The sequence below is a fragment of the Hylobates moloch genome, unplaced genomic scaffold, assembly GCF_009828535.3.
Source record: "Hylobates moloch isolate HMO894 unplaced genomic scaffold, HMol_V3 SCAFFOLD_2, whole genome shotgun sequence".
NCBI lineage: Eukaryota > Metazoa > Chordata > Mammalia > Primates > Hylobatidae > Hylobates > Hylobates moloch.
In genome coordinates this window covers 73,444,989-73,463,993 of record NW_026652277.1, presented here as the reverse complement: position 1 = coordinate 73,463,993, position 19,005 = coordinate 73,444,989, and the positions used below count along the sequence as shown (strand labels likewise).

Sequence of the window (19,005 nt, the reverse complement as noted above, 5' to 3'; positions counted from 1 at the left end):
TGTAATTATATATAGATTTTTACATTAATACTTGTAATACCTGTGTATGAATACAGTGACTATACATAGATATTTTTTCAGCATGGATTTAACACATACCAGGAACAGGATCCTATTCTACTTAACAACACTTGTGCTGACTCTCTGCCCGTGCTATGTAGTGGAACGCTGACATGGATGCTACTGAAAAATTTACTGTACTAGTATTTATAGAAGGCAGAGGGAAGGACGGCATTTACTGAGTCCTCACCGTTTTGGTTTGTATTTTATCATTAACTTCTTATGTAACATTGAGTGAGACCCTAACTTTATCTAGTAGGGTTTATGGGAAGATGAATTATATATCTTGAAACTGATTGGTAGAAACGGGTAAACATGCTGCAGGAATTGTCTTTATAGCAGGAATGGTGAGGCAAGCCCTGTGTTGCCGCCTATGAAAAGTTAGCAATGCTGATAGTTTCCACACACCAGCAGACAATTCCTAAGCAAAACTTGCTGTCCATTGTTTGCAGACACCCTATTCTCAGTTACAAGGTTTTTAATGTGTTTGGTTTTATCCATTTGGGCCTGCTACAAATTATGAACTTTCTAACATCTCTTTTTTGTTTGACAGAACTAAGAATTCTCAGTTCCATTATGATGTTAAAATGATGTCATCTGTGTTAAAAGTCAGTCATTATGATAACTATGCTTCTTATATCTGAGAAGAGGGACATATTTCAAACTTTCTGGCTATCATTTTGAAGAATTACAGGATTCCTAAGGCAGTCAGTCCAAAGAATAAATGATCTGAAAAGGTGGATATTTTATCAAACTTTAAAAAATAGCATAAAAGGAAAACAAAAGGGGTACCGTTATTGTGACAACTGAAAAAATATAGACTCTGACAAATGTAGACTCTCCTAAAAGGATAAATTATATAGATATTTTTAAATACTCATTGTATTTCTTTGTATGTATAGTTTTAAGTAGCATGGTACTGTTAAGGCCATTGCTAGACATATGCAGCTATGATCACTTTTGTCACTTAATACTTGGCAGAGTACTTTAAAATCATTCACTAGCGTCCTTCACAATAGAAGCCAACATAAGGAGATGAAGACATTGAGTTGCATGTTGCCAAACACTGCACTGGAGGTCAGCTTTAGAACCCAGTGATCTCTTCTTGACATAAAGTCTGATTGAAAGACACGTAGGCTTAAAAATAATGAGACATGTAGAGACACAGAAAAATTGTTGAAATATGTAAATGTGGTTATAAGAAAGCAATAAGTCAAAGGTTAAAATAAAAACTAACGAACATATATGAAACTAAAAGTTTGAGAAGACAAGTTTTGACTTTGCCTTGAATAAGTTACTTAATTTCCTCAGACTGAACTTAATCTAAAGGGAGAAAATCAGCATAAATTACGCCTAAGAAAGAGTCCTCGAAACATAGAAGACAGCATGATAATATAGAAAGATAATAGATTTTAAAATCATTATTGCCTGGAGTTTAATCTGACATTCACCACCTATTGGGTGGTGGAGCAAAGGCAACTATATAATTTCATCAGCCTAAATTAACTCTTAAAATAATAATTATCTACCTTTCAGGACTGTGATGGAAATTATATGAAATAATGAAAATTAAGTACTTGGCACAGACCTGGCATGTAATAAGCACCACAACTTATTTTATTTTTACCTATTCTTCTGTATTAATCTAACATTCTATGAATTATAGGAGCCAGATTACCCAGGTTATAATCTAAATTATTGTCTCTAGTAGCTAAGTGAATCTATGCTAGTAACTAAGAATCTAGTAGCTAAGTGAATCTATGCTAGTAATCAAATATATAATGTGAGAACACAATCACTTAAAGAGCTATACTCATGAACTGGGAAAAACTACCCATGGTATCTAGAGAGTTTCAGCTTTTTGGCATGCAGTATTATTGCATCTTCATAACAATACGGGGAGATATTTATTTCACAAGTGAGAAAAGTCAGCGAGGGTAAGTAACTTGGCCAAGGTAACCCAACTGGTAAGTCACAGAACAGCAAAGTCAATCCAGGTATGATGGTAGTAAGAAGAAAGGACTATTTATTCTTAAAACAAGAGCTACAAAGAGAAGGGTGAAGAATAACAGGTTCCTTGAGCAATTATATAAATGGTGCTCATTAGCATAAAAGAAAACTCACTAAGCTGATGAGAAGTAATAGCAAATAAGTAAACAGATAACAATTATAAAATGAATAATTACTAAATACAAGTTGGCAGTTTAATGCATATGTCTAACTGTACTTTTCCTGTTATCATAAAACTGACAGAAAAAGAAACAAATTCTATGTTAATTCATTATATATTCTCATAGGCTTCAGCTGTCAATTGAAAGAACCATGCCAGTTTTTCTGACTCCAGACAGAGAACGAAGAAACCCTCTACAAGCCCCATGGGTTTACAGAAGTCTATCAATCACTCTGTCAGTCTTCCGGATCATAATTCAAGTTGCCTTCCCCAATTTTGTTGGATATATCAGATCTACTCCAGCTCCATAGGTAATTCTTCTCCCTAATGGGTTTGGAATTTGTTCTTTATTATCTTTCAGCTAATGTGCTGCTCAAAGTTTTTGAAAATGATAGTAAAAATGTCAGTCATTAGTTCTCTGTGTGTGTGTCTATATGCATATATAATTTATATGTGTGTGTATAATGTGTATGTGCATATATGTAAGTATATATAATTCACAAACAGTTGTCTTACTATCATGGCATTTAAAGGTATAGATAGAACAGTTATTTAGTACTACTTATGTTAATTGTATCATGGTTTATTGTGTTTATCTTAACATAATTGTTTTATATATGTATTTATCTATTTTAAGGGTCTTTACAAATAGGAAAAAATAAGTCTATAGGGTTTCATGTTGATGGAGACATTTGGCAGCTGTCTAGGCATTTGATCAATGAAGACTAATGGACCAAAAAACTGAGCTGAACATTTACCAAAATTCAATCAGCAAAACAGATAAACATGTTGAAAAAGTAAAATTAACTCTTGGATATACTTGCAAATGAAATTTATTATTTCATTCAACAAACCTATATTATGCATGTGTGTAAGGCCTTGGATTGGCATGGATATGCATATAAAGCAGACTCAGTCCTGTCCTTAAGTAAGAACGGTAACAAACGTAAAGAAATATGTTAAGTGTAATAGTAGAGGCATATATAGGCACATAAGATATGAGGCCATGATGAGACTGCAAGATTCAGGAAGACTTTGAAAAATTGAAAAATGTGAGAATTAAACAGAATATTAAAGATTAGGAAGACTCCCAAAGTGCTGGGATTACAGGCATAAACTGGTAGATCACCTGAGGTCAGGAGTTCGAGACCAGCTTGACCAAAATGCTGAAACCTCGTCTCTACTAAAAATACAAAAATTAGCTGGGTGTGGTGTCAGACACCTGTAATCCCAGCTACTCGAGAGGCTGAGGCAGGAGGATGGCCTGAACCTGGGAGGCAGAGGTTGCAGTGAGCCGAGATCCCGCAATTTGCACTCCAGCCTGGGCAACAGAACGATCAAGACTCCTTCTCAAAAAAAAAAAAAAAAAAGATTAGTAAGCATTACAGATAGAAGAGTCATAAGTGAAAAAAAAAATCATGGTTTGTGGGAGGTCCATAAGCTTTTTAAATATTTCCCACTACAATTTCACTTTCACGGGGAGTAGGACTCCTCATCATTTTGGTTACCGTTGCATGCCAAGTACCTAGAACGGTGCCTAATACATGGTAAATGTTGGTTGAATGAATGATTGAATTAATAATTAAATTACAAAATGCAAGTCAGACAAGAGAAACATGAGTTTGGATTAGATCACAAAGTATCTTTAAGTGTTCCTTAGTGACACTTTTTATCTACTTTGTTTCCTTTAGTCTCCTCTCAGCTCTAGGAAATCTAATGATAGCATAGTATGTTATAATCAACACTTCAATTCACATTTCCCTCTAGACTCTGGCCTCATAATGTGCAATTTTCTTATGCAGTTTCCCATCACAACTTTCTCTGTGTCCACTTACCATGGGATATATTTTTGAAGATAGGAACTGATTTAATTTGCCTCATATTCTCCATGGAAGAAAATCTTTCTAGATATAATTTTCAGTCAGCCATAGCTAGCTGGAAAGACCATGGCTTATGCCCATTGGGGTTAAAAGCATTGGGTTCATATCTCAGTTCTGACATGGCCCAGGCTTACAAGTATGAAATAATTGTCTTTAATATGCCTAAGTCATAGGTTTGACTAAAGCCTAAAGTAAATAATGTATGCAAAAAATCTTGTAAATTTTAAGGCAGAAAACAAATGTAAAGAATTATCAATTTATTAGAGTCTACATGGTCTTGAAATCAAGAAATTAAATAATATAATAATTTCATATATTATCATTGCTATTTTTGCAAATCCGGGATAAGAATTTTTGGCAGTTTTGAAATCACATCATGTAGGCATCTCTGTTTTCCATCTATATTAAAATTAGCACTAAACTAAAACCACAGCGATATCAAAGATTATGATTTACTCCCAAATAACTCTTAATATGCTTGTTCCTTAATCTCAAATTCGGAAGGAATAGTGTCCTTTGATCACTATATAAACATTTTTTTCAGTTAATCCTTATAATAACTAATGCTAGAAGGCAACAATCATCATCATCCATACTTTATATAATGAATCAATTGTGAAACTTGCACAAGGTCAAATGCACTATCCCTGGCTTCATAATCTTTGGGCTTTTTAGCATATAGTGCCTCCTCTCTCCCCTATGTTGCTTAGGTAGTAAATCCGAGACAAAGTTATTGAAAAGACATACTTGTCATTATAATATAAACAAACTGAGTATATAATAACTACTCTCTTTATTCTGTACCAAAATAGAAAAAAAATATATTTGTTCTGTGAGCAAGGTGGATAATTTTTTTTTTTTTTTTGAGGCGGAGTCTTCCTCTCGTTGCCCAGGCTGGAGTACAATGGCAGGATCTCGGCTCACTGCAACCTCTGCCTCTCAGGTTAAGGCAATTCTCCTGCCTCAGCCTCCCAAGTAGCTGGGATTACACGCATGCACCACCATGTCCAGCTAATTTTGTATTTTTCGTAGAGATGGGGTTTCGCCATGTTGGTCAGGCTGATCTCGAACTCCTGACCTCAAGTGGGTCCACCCATCTTGGGCTCCCAAAGTGCTGGGATTACAGGCATGAGCCACCGTGCCCAGTGTGAGGTAGATAATTGTTATGTGGATTATGCTTAATTTGTTAGTCTCATACTACTAATTTACATGTTTATTATTTTATGTGCATATATGTCATGTATTGCACTTATATGTATGTACAGTTACATGTGTGTATACACAACTTATATGTGTGTGCATAAATATGTGTGTGTCTCTGTGTATTATACATATAATATATCCATATGAGCACATGTATATGTACTTACACTTACTTAACAAACCTCCATCTCCTTCCTTCACTCTACATATGGAAAGTTCTGTTTTTTTCTCATTTTAAAATAAAATGACAAGTCATTTTATTACTTATATTAAGTTTACTTCTTCCTGGTCTTATGTATGTTATTAAAATGAAAAATGGCCTTTTAAATCAGATACACAGCAAATTAGATATAATAAACATATTAACATTAATTAATGTAGTTTTTGTGGACACATCCTTCTGAAGAGAACAGCTGTAGTGGTCTGGCAATGACTAAGTCAGGACATTATGAAGAGGGTGCTTGAGATCTACATATAATCTGAGGTTTGTGATACTATCAGAAAGGAAGTGTAGTAGCTAAGTTACCATGGCTTCCTACGGAAATGAAGTCACAAACTCTCAAAATCATCATGTTGAGTGGTTAACACATATGAGATTTCATGAATTTTCCTGTGTGTTTTAAGACAAATGCTATTATACTACATATTGTTTACTATTTGTAGATGTAATAACACCCAGTTAAAATGATTGCTTGTATTATTTTAAATTACATTTAATAATGACCTTATTTATTTCCTTTTCTTTAGAGACGATCAGTGTGCTTTTTTCCCATCTTTAAAGACAGCAAAGTGGAAAACTGGTGGATATTATAAGGACACCCTAAAAAGTACACTGTTACTATGACAATAAAAAGGAGAGCAAATATCCAAACTCTTCTTGGTAAAATTCCATTTTTCTATTTGAAATATTTTAGTTCCCTGCATTAAGTGTAAGCAAACATTCTTCATGTAACATTTTCAACTGAATTAAATATTTCCATTTAATTTACATGCATTAAACAAATACCTACTGTGTTCTTGGTAATTCAGGATAAAAAGACGGCTAAAATATCTCGTCTGGTCTCCACCACATTGTAGCCTATGGAAAAATTTAGGAACTGATAAACTCAGCACAAAGTACCAAGTAGCATCATAGAAACTGGCACAGGACACGAAGCACCTAATGCTCCTGTTCCACCTCCCTCATGTCCTCTTCCTCCAACTTATTTTATTTCTTAGGTATAGTGATATAGATACATTAGAGAAAGGGCCATAGAAGAAATCCAGGATTTAAGGATCCTCCAGGAATATAAGTTAAAGCCATTGAGAAATATAGATGACTTGAATTATGTAAAATGAAGTAAATATGCCATGATTCCAAAGTTATATAATCTTTCTTACAGAAGTTATATAATAATAAAGATGTTATTGCTATACAATAATATTATCACAAATTTAGCAGCTTAAAACAGCACACATTAATTATCTCTCAGTTTCTGTGGATCTGGAGTCCAGACATGCTTTATTTATCTAGGCCCTCTGCCATGCTGCAAATTGTCAGCCAGGACTGGATTCTCATCTGGAGGTTCAACTGGGTAAAAATCTGCTTCCTCTCTTATGTGGTTGTTAGCAGCATTTAGCGCCATGTAGTTATAGGACTGAGAGGTTCAGTGTTTTGCTGGCTGTTGGCTGGGGCAGACTTTACCTCCTAGAGGATACCAGTAGTTCTTTACCATGTGAGATTCCCCTGTGTAGCCATTTGCTTTCTCACAGACAGCAAGGGAGAGAGAGAAGCCGACAGACAGGCACTTTGGGCTTATGTAACATAATCACATGCACATAATCACACGCATCCTACCACCTTTTATGTATTTAGTCGGTTAGGAGCAAGTCATTGGTCCCACCGACGTTCCAGAGGAAGGGTGCCTATATAACATATAACACTATACGTTAGGCATCATAATACCACCTTCATAGTTCTCTGCCACATTATTATCGATAGAAAAGATGTAAGTCCCACCACAACAGCTTGGAGCCATGGTCTAAACTAATAAAAAATTAAGATGTTGTATTGGATTTAATAGTGCTAAACCTCCCGTCATCGGGTACATCATCTTTATTAGGAAAATAATGAAAAAAAATGTGGGAGTATTCGTTAGAGCTCTCCAGAGACAGAAGACTAATAGAACATGTGCATGCACACACACACATATATATATGAGAGAGAGTTTTATTTTAAGAAATTTAAAAAAATTGGCTCACACTGATTGTGAAGTCTGGCAAGTCTAAAATCTGCAGGCTGGGCCAGCAGCCTGGAGACCCAAGAAAGAACTGATGCTCCAGTTAAAGTCCAAAAGCAGTTTGCTGCCAGAATTCCCTCTTGCTCTTGCTCAGTGGAGGTCAACCGTTTGTTCTATTCAACCCTTCAACTGATTGGATTAGGCCTGTTTACATTATGGAAGGCAATCTGCTTTATGCAAAGTCCACTGACTAAAATGGAAATCTTACATTTAACATGAGTAACATCCAAAATAACATTTTAGCAAATATCTGAGCAGCATAGCTCGGCCAAATTGATACATAAAGTTATCTATCACAATGTTTTTAAGATTTTTAATAAACATTACCTGTAACATATTTATACTTCAATGTGTTAAGCACTAATTTCTTTTTGAATATAAATTCCTAACACCCTGTGAAGTAAATCTATTTATTACAAATTCTATTTCCTAGATAAGGACATTAAAGCACCCAGAATTTAAGTAATTTGCCTGTCATTCCACCTGTGAATGGTGAAGACAGGCTATTTGGTTCCAGAGTCTTGGCCTTAACTAGTAATCTGTGCTACCTATTGTCATGCATGGTGTTTGCAAAAATACATAAAATGAACTACAGTTTATTTTTAGCAAAGGAAGCCTTTAGATCTTTAAAAGTACTAGCTGAATGATCATATATAATCACATATAATCCTAGTACAATTTTGGAAACTCCTGTTTGATAAGTTTCTTTTTCCTTTAGAAGAACGTGAGCTTTAGTATAATAAATAAAACATAGCCAGGTAATTAAATCACAAATTCCTCAATGATTATATCTCCTATGCTGTAAAGTAATTACCAGACTCATTAGCACACAGTTGATGATCAGGAAATATTTGTTGTTTGAGAACGACTCAGATGTATACAAACACACACACGTAGGTATATACTATATATCTCTTAAGTCACTTCACAAAGCTTTGGAGATTGCTAATCGAAATATATGTATAAAGAAGGAAAACTCAATTTGAGTAATGGCAGATTAGGTAATTCAGATCAATGTTCCCACTGAAGCCCAACTTCAAAAGTGGAAAATAAAGAAATGTATCTCTAAGAGTTCAAAGAACTAACAAGAATGATAAATAATAACTAAAGCTAAAATCCAAAAGAAATTGAAAGCTAGAAAAGGTGAGTCTGTCAGATGAGATCACTTCTACCCAAGGGCCATTGAAAGATCCAAAAGAGATGACTAGAAGACAGAAGAAAATTTTTGACATGTAAATCCAAAAGATGCAATTTAATACTAACCAATGGTGATAACATAGTTATGTCTATAATAGTTAATATGCAACCCTCTACTTGGGAGTGTGTCGCCAAAGTTTGGAACACTGAGAGTAAAAGTAAGCTGGAAGTAAATTAACTCTTCCCTAAATTCATCCTGGGTGATTTGAGTCATTAACAAACCTCAAGCCCTAAATTTAGGCAATCCTTTATGTCTTTTTTTAAAAATATTCAATAGACAAAGATTGTGTATATTCAAGTATATAATGTGAAGATTTGAAATACTTATACATCGTGTAATGATTACCATCATCGAATTAACTAACACATCCATCACAACCCATGCTATATATTACATCCACTGAACTCATTAGTCTTATAATTTGAAGTTTGTACCCTTTGACCAACATCACTCCATTCCTCCCAACCCCTAGTCTCTGCCCTTGGTAACTGTTCTATTTTATGCTTCTGAGAGTTTGACTTTTTTAGATTCCACATGTAAGTGAGATCATATAGTATTTATCTTTCTGCATCTGGCTTATTTTACTTGCATAATGCCCTCCAGGTCTGTGTATCTTGTCACAAATGATAGGATTTCCTTCTTTTTTATGGTTGAATAATATTCCACTGGATAAATTTTATATATATATAATATTTATGAGATATATATAATATATATGAGATATATACATATATTACATTTTTCTTTTTTTTAATTATACTTTAAGTTTTAGGGTACATGTGCACAATGTGCAGATTTGTTACATATGTATATATGTGCCATGTTGGTGTGCTGCACCCATTAACTCATCATTTAACATTAGGTATATCTCCTAATGCTATCCCTCCCCCCTTCCCCACCCCACAACAGGCCCTGGTGTGTGATGTTCCCCTTCCTGTGTCCATGTGTTCTCATTGTTCAATTCCCACCTATGAGTGAGAACATGCGGTGTTTGGTTTTTTGTCCTTGCAAGAGTTTGTTGAGAATGATGGTTTCCAGCTTCATCCATGTCCCTACAAAGGACAGGAACTCATCATTTTTTATGGCTGCATAGTATTCCATGGTGTATATGTGCCACGTTTTCTTAATCAAGTCTATCATTGTTGGACATCTGGGTTGGTTCCAAGACTTTGCTATTGTATATATCACATTTTTCTTATCCATTCATTCATATAGACACTTAGGTTGTTTCCATATCTTGGCTATTATGAATAACACTGCAATGAACATGGGCATGCAGGTATTTCTTTGAGATACTGATTTTATTTCCTTTAGATATATATCAGGAAGTGGGACTGTTGTATCCTATAGAATTTCTATTTTTAATTTTTTGAGGAACCTCGATACTGTGTTTTGTAATGGCTATACGTATTTACATTTCCACCAGCAGTGCAGAAGGGTTCCCTTTTCTCTGCACTGTCACCAACACTTATCATCTCTTGTCTTTTTCATAATAACTATCCTAGATGATGGATGATGTGTCACTTTGGCTTTGATTTGCATTTCTCTGACGACTATTTAAGTACATTTCTACTAGCATTCTGATCATGATCACATAAGTGATCTCCGAGGGGTTCCAGACTTTCCCTACAGCTCTTTCCTTCTGAGCTCTTACCAGAATGACTCTTAACAAACAAGGCTTTTCCTAGCCTGCTTTCCCAAATTACTTCAGCCTCTATTTACTACCCAGTTTCAAAGCCACTACCATTTTCTTTGGTTATTTGTTACAGTAACAGCACCACTCCTTGGCACCAATTTTCAATCTTAGTCTGTTTTGTGCCACTATAACATAATACCAGAGACTGGGTAATTTGTGAAGAAAATAAGTGTATTTCTCACAGTTCTAGAGGCTGAAAAGTCCAATATAAATATGCTGACATCTGGCAAGGGTCTTCTTATTGCACCATTCCATAGTGGAAGGCAGAAGGGTGAGAGAGGCAAGAGTAGGGGAGGGAAATCAGGAAAAAAACTAACTTTTATAGTCAATCTACTCCTCTGGTAACATTAATCTATTCATGAGGGCAAATCCCTCATGATCTATACACTTTCTATTAGTCCCCACCTCTCAACATTGTTAAGAGGTGCACTGGGGATTACGTTTCCAACATACAAACTTTAGGAGACACACTGATACTGCAGCTCATGGTTTACAAATATTTTCCTCATTCCATAAGTTGCTTTTTCATTTTGTTAACTGTTTCTTTTGATGTGTAGAGGCTTTTTAGTTTGATGTAGTCCTACCTGTGTTTGTTTGCCTGTGCTTTTGGTGTCATATCCCAAAAATTATTGCCAAAACCAATATCAGGGAACTTTTCCATATGTTTCTTCTCAAAATTTTATTGTTTCAGATCTTACATTTAATTCCTTAATACATTTTGTGTTAATTTTTATACGTGATATAAGACAAGGGTCCAATTTCATTCTTTTGTATGTGGATATCAAATTTTTATAATACTATTTATGAAAGAGCATTTCCTCTCCCCATTGTGTATTCTTGGTGTCCTTGTCACAGATGAGTTAATTGATCATATACATGTGGTTTATATTTGAACTCTCTATTCCATGGGCCTGTATGCCTGTCTTTCTCCCAGTATTATACTGTTTTGATTACCATAGCTTTGCAATATAGTTTGAAATCAGGTAGTGCAATACCTCCAGCTTTGTTCATTCTCAAGATTGCTTTTATTATTTGGTGTATTTTGTGATTCCATACAAATTTTAGAATTTTTTTTCCATGAAAAATGCCACTGGTATTTGGATTGGGATTGCAATTAATCTGTAGGCTGTTTTGGGTAGTATGGATATTTTAAGACTATTAATATTTCCAGTCCACTCACATGGAATATCTTTTCATTTAGTTGTGTCTTCCCCAATTTTCTTCATTGATGTCTTATAATTTCCAAAGCAGAGTTCTTTGCCTTTCTTGTGTAAATTATTCCTAAATATTTTATTCTTTTTCATACTACTATAAATGAGATTATTTTCTCAACTTCTCTTTCATATAGCTTGTTGTTAGTGTCTAAAAATGCAACTGATTTTTGTGTGTTGATTTTGTATCCTGCAGCTTTACTGAATTCATTTATTAGTTCTAACAGTTTTTGTCAAAGTCTTTAGGATTTTCTTTGAATAAGATCATTTCATTTGCAAACAGACAATGATAACTTCTTCCTTTCTGATTTTGGTGCCTTTTATTTCTTTTTCTTGCCTAATTTCTCTGGTTAGAACTATGTTGAATAGAAGTATTAAGAGTGGGTACCCTTGTCTTTTTCCTGATCTAAGAAAAAAATGTTTCCAATTTTCACCATTGAGTATGATGTTAGGTGTGGCCTTGTCACATGTGGCCTTTATTTTGTTGAAGTACATTGCTTCTGTATTTCATTTGTTAAAAATTTTCAGCAGGAAAATATGTTGAGTTTCGCCAAAAGCTTTTCTGCATCTATTAAGATGATCACAGCCAGGATGAAGGGTCAGTAGACCTGTCACCCAAAGCACAAGTGAATGTAACTGATGTCTTGGTGGATGGTTCTGGTAGTAGAATCAAGGACAAATGAGTCTTCAGGGGAACAAGGATATTTTCTGGGTCTAGAGCCAGGACGGTGCTCAGCAAGTCTACCACCTAGGCATGAGTCTGCCCCCTCAGAACGGCCCTCCTAGGTCTTGGGATCCACCAAGGTTTCACAAACTCCTTCCTGAATCCCAAAACTCCCACAAAGGAACTATTGTCTATGGATGCTTGTGAAATAATTGTGGCTCTGGGAAGAATCAACCAGGAGACTTTCTATTCTGCCATCTTGCTGATGTCACCTTCTAGATGATCCCATATTTCTAGTGGTCCAGTCTATGGAAACCTAAAATTTTCTCTAGAGGAAGAAAGTGTCATCCAATACCTGGAATTATTTCTACAATCTTCAAACTCCCTCATTAGCATGTAATACAGGTAACCAGAAACATTAAAATATGACAGGATCAATGAGAAACAGTAGAAACAAGAAATAACTGAAGCAGATATACTAGTTCCAGAGATTAGAACTACCAGACATAGAAAATTTAAAAATAACTATGCATTTCCTTTATGGAAAAAAGCTAAATGTAAAACTTTTAGCAAGAAACTAAAACAATTAACAATTGCAGTGTATATTTAAAAAAAATCAATAAAACATTAGAGCAGCTAAAAAATAATCTGATTTAAGAAATTTATGGTCAGGTTTAACCAAGGCTAGAATAAATAAAAATATCTGAGAATAGTTGAAGGATAAAAAAAGTCGAAGAGAATTCAAGAACAGAAATATAGATTAAAAATGTATGTAAAAAGAGGCATAAATATACACAGATGCACACAAATAATTACAAGTAAAACTGAGGAAATCTGAATGTCAGTTGATTTTATTAATGCCAATACTTTATGTTGTTGTACAACAGTCCTGTAAAATGTTACCATTGGAAAAACTAGGCAAAGTGTACCAAAAAAAATTTGTTGCATTATTTTGTATAACAGCTTTTGAAATTACAATATCTTAATTTAAAAAATGTAAATTAAAATTGAAATTAAAATTTTTAAATGATAAATAAAATGAAAGAAATTAATTGTAAATAATGTAAATAGGAAGAAAAAAAGACAAGGTACAAGACATAGGAGATACAGACAAAATATAAGACATACATTTAGGAATCCAGAAAGAGAAGAGAGAGAAAGAATGGAAGAGAAGCAACATTTGAATCTAAAAAGCTTGAGAATTTTCAAAAGGCATTAAAATCCACAGACTAATATTTCCCAAAAACTTCAAATTCAATAAATAACAACAATCACAACAAGTTTATTCCAAGATGTATCAAAGCAGACCTGCAGAAATATAAATACAAAGAGAAAAATCTTAAAACATGGTTGCCTGGGATAGTGAAATAGAAATAGATTACATTCAAAAGAACATCAGTGAGACTGATAGCCAGTATATTAATAAAAAAACATGGAAGCCAGAAGATAGTCCAATGATTACTCCAAGATAGAAAAATAACTTGCAACTAAAATTTTATGTTCAGTATGTTTTTCTTCAAGGAAAGTTTGAAAATATGTTTTTATAAAATGAAAGCAGACTACCAGCAGTAGTCTTACATAAAAGAAAGTACAACAGGAAACTTTCAAGATAGAAGAAAAATAATCTGACAGGACATACAAGAATACATCTTAAAGACTCTACTTATATAAGTAAAAATGTAATTAAAAGCAATTAACTAATTACCACACAAATCATAATATTGGTTAAATATCAAGTAATTAATATTGGGTATATCCTGGAATGGAAGAGAGCAACTATCAATAAGACTGGTTATGCAGGGGGTTGTTAGTGGACTTACAGTGTTGCCATTTTTGTCTTCATAGGTGGTTATAAGTGTTTAATACTAATTGATTATTCAGACAACTGTTTTGTATAATTTTTCTTATGCATGTTATACTTCACAATAAAAAACTAAAACACATGAAGTATAAAATGGTTAAAATAGTAGGTCACATACACTTAGAAAAGTAAAAAAAGGTAAGAAAATAATAATTCTTTTGGTTAAGAGTTACACACACAATAATGTTGTCTAGTCAATCAATACTGTTGCTAGAACGGGCTTTCAAATACAACTTTAAGCTTCCTAAGGACAAAGTTAAAAAGAGAAATACAATATTTAACACTGTATATGATATCTGTGCGATAAAGACTAACTTAATTTGGTAGTAGTAGTATGGCTGTAAAAGAAATATTTCTTATATATTCTCAATGTATAGACAATGTATAGGATGAAGTATTTACACAATAGTTAATTAAATATAACGATTTCCCCTTAATGTAGGCGGATAGCATAATGCAGTTGAAATCTCATAAAGACTTACACTGAGGTTTATGACATATTAGAAAAAAATGTGTCAAATAGTACAATGAGATTGAGTACTAATAGAGAAACCCACAGTGAAGTATGAGACTATAAAAGCAAATGAATACTAAGTAGGAGAGTATGAAATGAGATCCTCGTGAGTTTAGACTTTAGAGCGTAATAAGGTGATTCTCAATTTGTGTGTGTGTGTGTGTGTGTGTGTGTGTGTGTGTGTGGAGAGAGAGAGAGAGGAGTGAGAGACAGACATTGTGTACATGTGTGGAGGGTAGCGAATGGGGAGAAATATGAAGGAGAAATAACAGGCATATTCCCAATTTAGGAACTTTCCAAAGCATAAAAATTATGCTTAATAAACAAGTACTATTTTTCCAAAAATAAAGACTGTAGGAAGTAACAAAATATTTTTTTGTTTGTTTGTTTGTTTTTGAGATGGAGTCTTGCTCTGTCACACAGGCTGGAGTGCAATGGCGCCATCTCTGCTCACTGCAACCTCCACCTCCCAGGTTCAAATGATTCTCCTGCCTCAGCCTCCCAAGTAGCTGGGACTACAGGCACATGCTACCACACCCAGCTAATTTTTTTATTTTAAGTAAAGATGAGGTTTCCCCATGTTGGCCAGGATGGTCTCCATCTCTTGATCTCATAATCTGCCCGCCTCAGCCTCCCAAAGTGTAGGGATTACAACTGTGAGCCACTGTGCCCGGCCGTGAAAAATATTCTTAATTAGTAAGGTTATATACAATGTAGTATGAAAAATTATCGTGAGATATAATCAAGCTGTAAGGAAATAATCAAATATGTTTAAAAATGAATGTAATTATCATAGTGATCTTTTTAAAACCTGCATGACACCATAGTAGTTCACTGCTTAAAACCCCACAGTTACCAGTAAGAACTTGTAACATGGCTCAAAATCCCTTAAGATCTAGCCCTTGCCTACCTCTAAAGCCTAACCTAGTGCCGTTCTTTCCCTTTCTCCATATGCAATTCCTCTGACCTAATATGACCTCTTTGAATATTTGTTCTTGCTGTAAAACCCTTGTATATGCTTTTTTTCTCCGCTGGAAACATCTTCCAAGCCTCAGGTCTCATTTTTAAATCCTTGTGAATCTCCAACCTCTTCTTAACCTCTACCACCACACCACCACCACCACTCCCCCACCAGACTAGCTCAGGTGCACTATGCAATTTCACTTAATCTCATCTTCAATAAACTTATGTCATATTATAATTAAACATTTTTGTGATTTGTAAGCTCTGTTAAGAAAAAAAAAATTCTCCTTTGCTTATCCTAAAAATCCTAGTTCCTGTCACAGGACTTGACATATAACAGGAGCAAAACAAATATTTGTTGTAGGAATAAGTATTTTTTTTTTTGAGACAGGGTCTCACTCTGTTGCCCAGGCTGGAGTACAGTGGCGTGATCTTGGCTCACTGCAACCTTTGCCTCCTGGGTTCAAGTGATTCTCATGCCTCTGTCTCCCAAGTAGCTGGGATGAGAGGAGCATGCCACCACGCCTGGCTCAATTTTTTGTATTTTTAGTAGAGACAGGGTTTCACCATGTTGACCAGGCTGGTCTTGAACTCCTGAACTCAAATGATCCGCCCACCTTGGCCTCCCAAAGTGCTGGGATTACAGGCATAAGCCACTGCACTCAGTTTAGGAATAGGTATTCTTAAGCTCTTATTGTAATGATGAAATGGAAAGATAATTGAAAAAAAAAAGTCTGGAGACAACAAGAAGAGGTAAAGAGAGTTTTAGTGAATACAAATGAATATAAATAATAAAGCCAGAAGAATGATGCAAAGAAAGCATAAAGGAAAAGGAAAATAAATCTCACTAAATGGTTCAGGAAAAATGTCACTGTGTAAGTGGTATTTTAAGTAAATCTAAAGGAATGTGAAAGGCAGGCTTAAATCGTAAAAAATAGAAGCAAGGGATGTTACTGTAGTAGACAGAATAAATGCCCCCACCCAAAGATGTCTAGGTTCTAATCTCCAGAAGTTATAAGTTGGTTACCTTACATGGGAAAAGAGACTTTGCATATGTGATTGAATTAAAGGTCTGGAGATTAGCAGATTAATATGGATTATCATGGTCGAACCAATGTAATCACAAGGGACCTTATTAAGAGGGAGGCAAGAGGATCAAAGTCAGATAAAGGAGATATAACAATGAAAGTGGAGGTTGGAGTGATGCACATGAAAGGTGGAGAAAAGGGCCACATGCCAAGAAATGCAGAAAGCCTCTAGAAGCTAAGAAAATCAAGGAAATATATTCTTCTTCTGGAGCCTCCAGAAGGAATAGTGGGGAACTTCCTCAACTTGATAAAGAGTATCTACACAAAAACAAAAAATCAAAACAATCTCAACAACAAAAAAAAACCCTACGACTAACATCACACTTAATTATGACAAACTAAGGATTTTTTCCCTAAGATAAGGAAAAAAAAAAGGCAAGGATATGCTTCTCACATCTCCTATTCAACATCATACTGGAAGTCCTAGCTAATGCAATAAGACAAGAAAAGGTAAAGACATACAGAAGGAAGGAATGAAATAAAACCATCTTCCTTCAGAGATGATATGATTATCTATTATAGATAATACACAGAGCTTCTAAAAGATAAAATGGGAGAAAATTTAGGTAAACTTGAGTTTAGCAATGAGATTTTAGATACAACATCAAAAGCAGGATTCATGAAAGAAAAAATTAATAAGCTGGACTGTACTAAAATTTAAAACTACTCTGAGAAGAACACTGTTAAGGAAATAAAAAGATGAGTTACAAACTGGGAGAAAATATTTGCAAAACATATCTGATAAAAGACTTGTACACAAAATATGCAAGAACTTTTAAAACTCAACAATAAGAAAAGAAACAATCCAATTAAAAAGTAGGCAAAAGATCTGAGCAATCACCTCAGTGGACAGTATACACAGAAGGAAAATTAACATATGAAAAGATGCTCAACATCATATGACATTAGGAAATTGTGAATTAAAACAGTGTCATGCACTACACCTATTAGGGTGGCTAAAATCTAAATCCCTGAAAACAACAAATGTAGATAAATATGTGGACAAGCAGGAACTCCCAGTCATTGCTGGTGGGAATGCAAATGGTACAACTGCTTTTGAAGAGTTTGGCAGTTTTTTCAAAACTAAATATGGTTTTAGCATATAATCAGCCATCATACTCCTATGCATTTGCCAAGTGAGTTGAACTCTTGCATCCATACAAAACCTGCACACAATTTTTAATGTGAGTTTTATTGACAATTGCCAAAATTTGGATGCAACCAGGATGTCCTTCAGTAGGTAAATGAATAAATTATGGTAAATAGAATCTTATTTTTTAATAAATGTAAATGAGCTATCAAGCCACGATAAAACATGGATGAACCTGAAATACATATTTCTCAGTAAGAGAAATCAGTATGAAAAGACTACATACAATACGATTCTAACTATATGACATATCGGAAAAGACAAAACTACACAGATGGTAAAAACATCAGTAGTTGCCAGGGGTTAGGAAAAGAAGAAAGGAAGGGATGAATAGGCAGAGCACAGGACATTTTTATAGCAGTGGAACCATTCTGCTATGCTGTAATAATGGATGCATGACATTAAGCATTTGTCAAAAGCTATTGAACTGTAAAACACAAAAGTGAGTCCTAATATAAACTACTGACTTTGGTTAATTATAATATATCAATATTAGTTCATCAATTGTAACAAATGTTTCACATCAATGCAAGATATTAATAACAAAAACTGTTGAGGACAGAGGGAATGGGGTCTGGGGCAGAGTAAATGTGACCTTTCTGGGCTTGCTTTAATTTCTCTGTAACCCCAAAAAAGCTAGAGAAAGAAACTTTATAAATTTTGAATAAAAGCATTTGACTAAAGATTGCTTAAAAGAAACAAATTTGCTATGTAATGTCTTGCTGTCACTAGGCAAAAAACAGACTTTAAAACAATGGCTCATTTTCTACTTTTTATTTTGTTTATGTTTTTATTCTAGTCTATTTCTCCAACTCAAAAATGTTCTCCAAAAGTATTTTGGAACAGTTGTCAACTTATTAATAGAGGTAGCATTTCTGACATCAAGTGAGAATCAGTTCTGTATTTCAAAGTAGAGCAGAAAAAGGCTTGAATTCCTTAAGGATTCTACAAATGGCTTTGATACGGTTTGGCTGTGTCCACACCCAAATCTCAACTTCAGTTGTATCTCCCAGAATTCCCACATGTTGTGGGAGGGAATCAGGGCGAGGTAATTGAATCATGGGGGCT

The 19,005-nt window shown here is 34.5% G+C and overlaps 1 long non-coding RNA gene across 1 annotated transcript; it reads left to right on the top strand.

Moving 5' to 3' along the window:
* The first annotated feature begins 663 nt into the window (after positions 1–663).
* On the top strand, positions 664–6,188 carry LOC131381649 (uncharacterized). The gene is made up of 3 exons (XR_009210525.1): positions 664–797; positions 2,358–2,541; positions 6,061–6,188. It is a non-coding gene; the product is annotated as an uncharacterized LOC131381649 (long non-coding RNA).
* Positions 6,189–19,005: the final 12,817 nt, after the last annotated feature.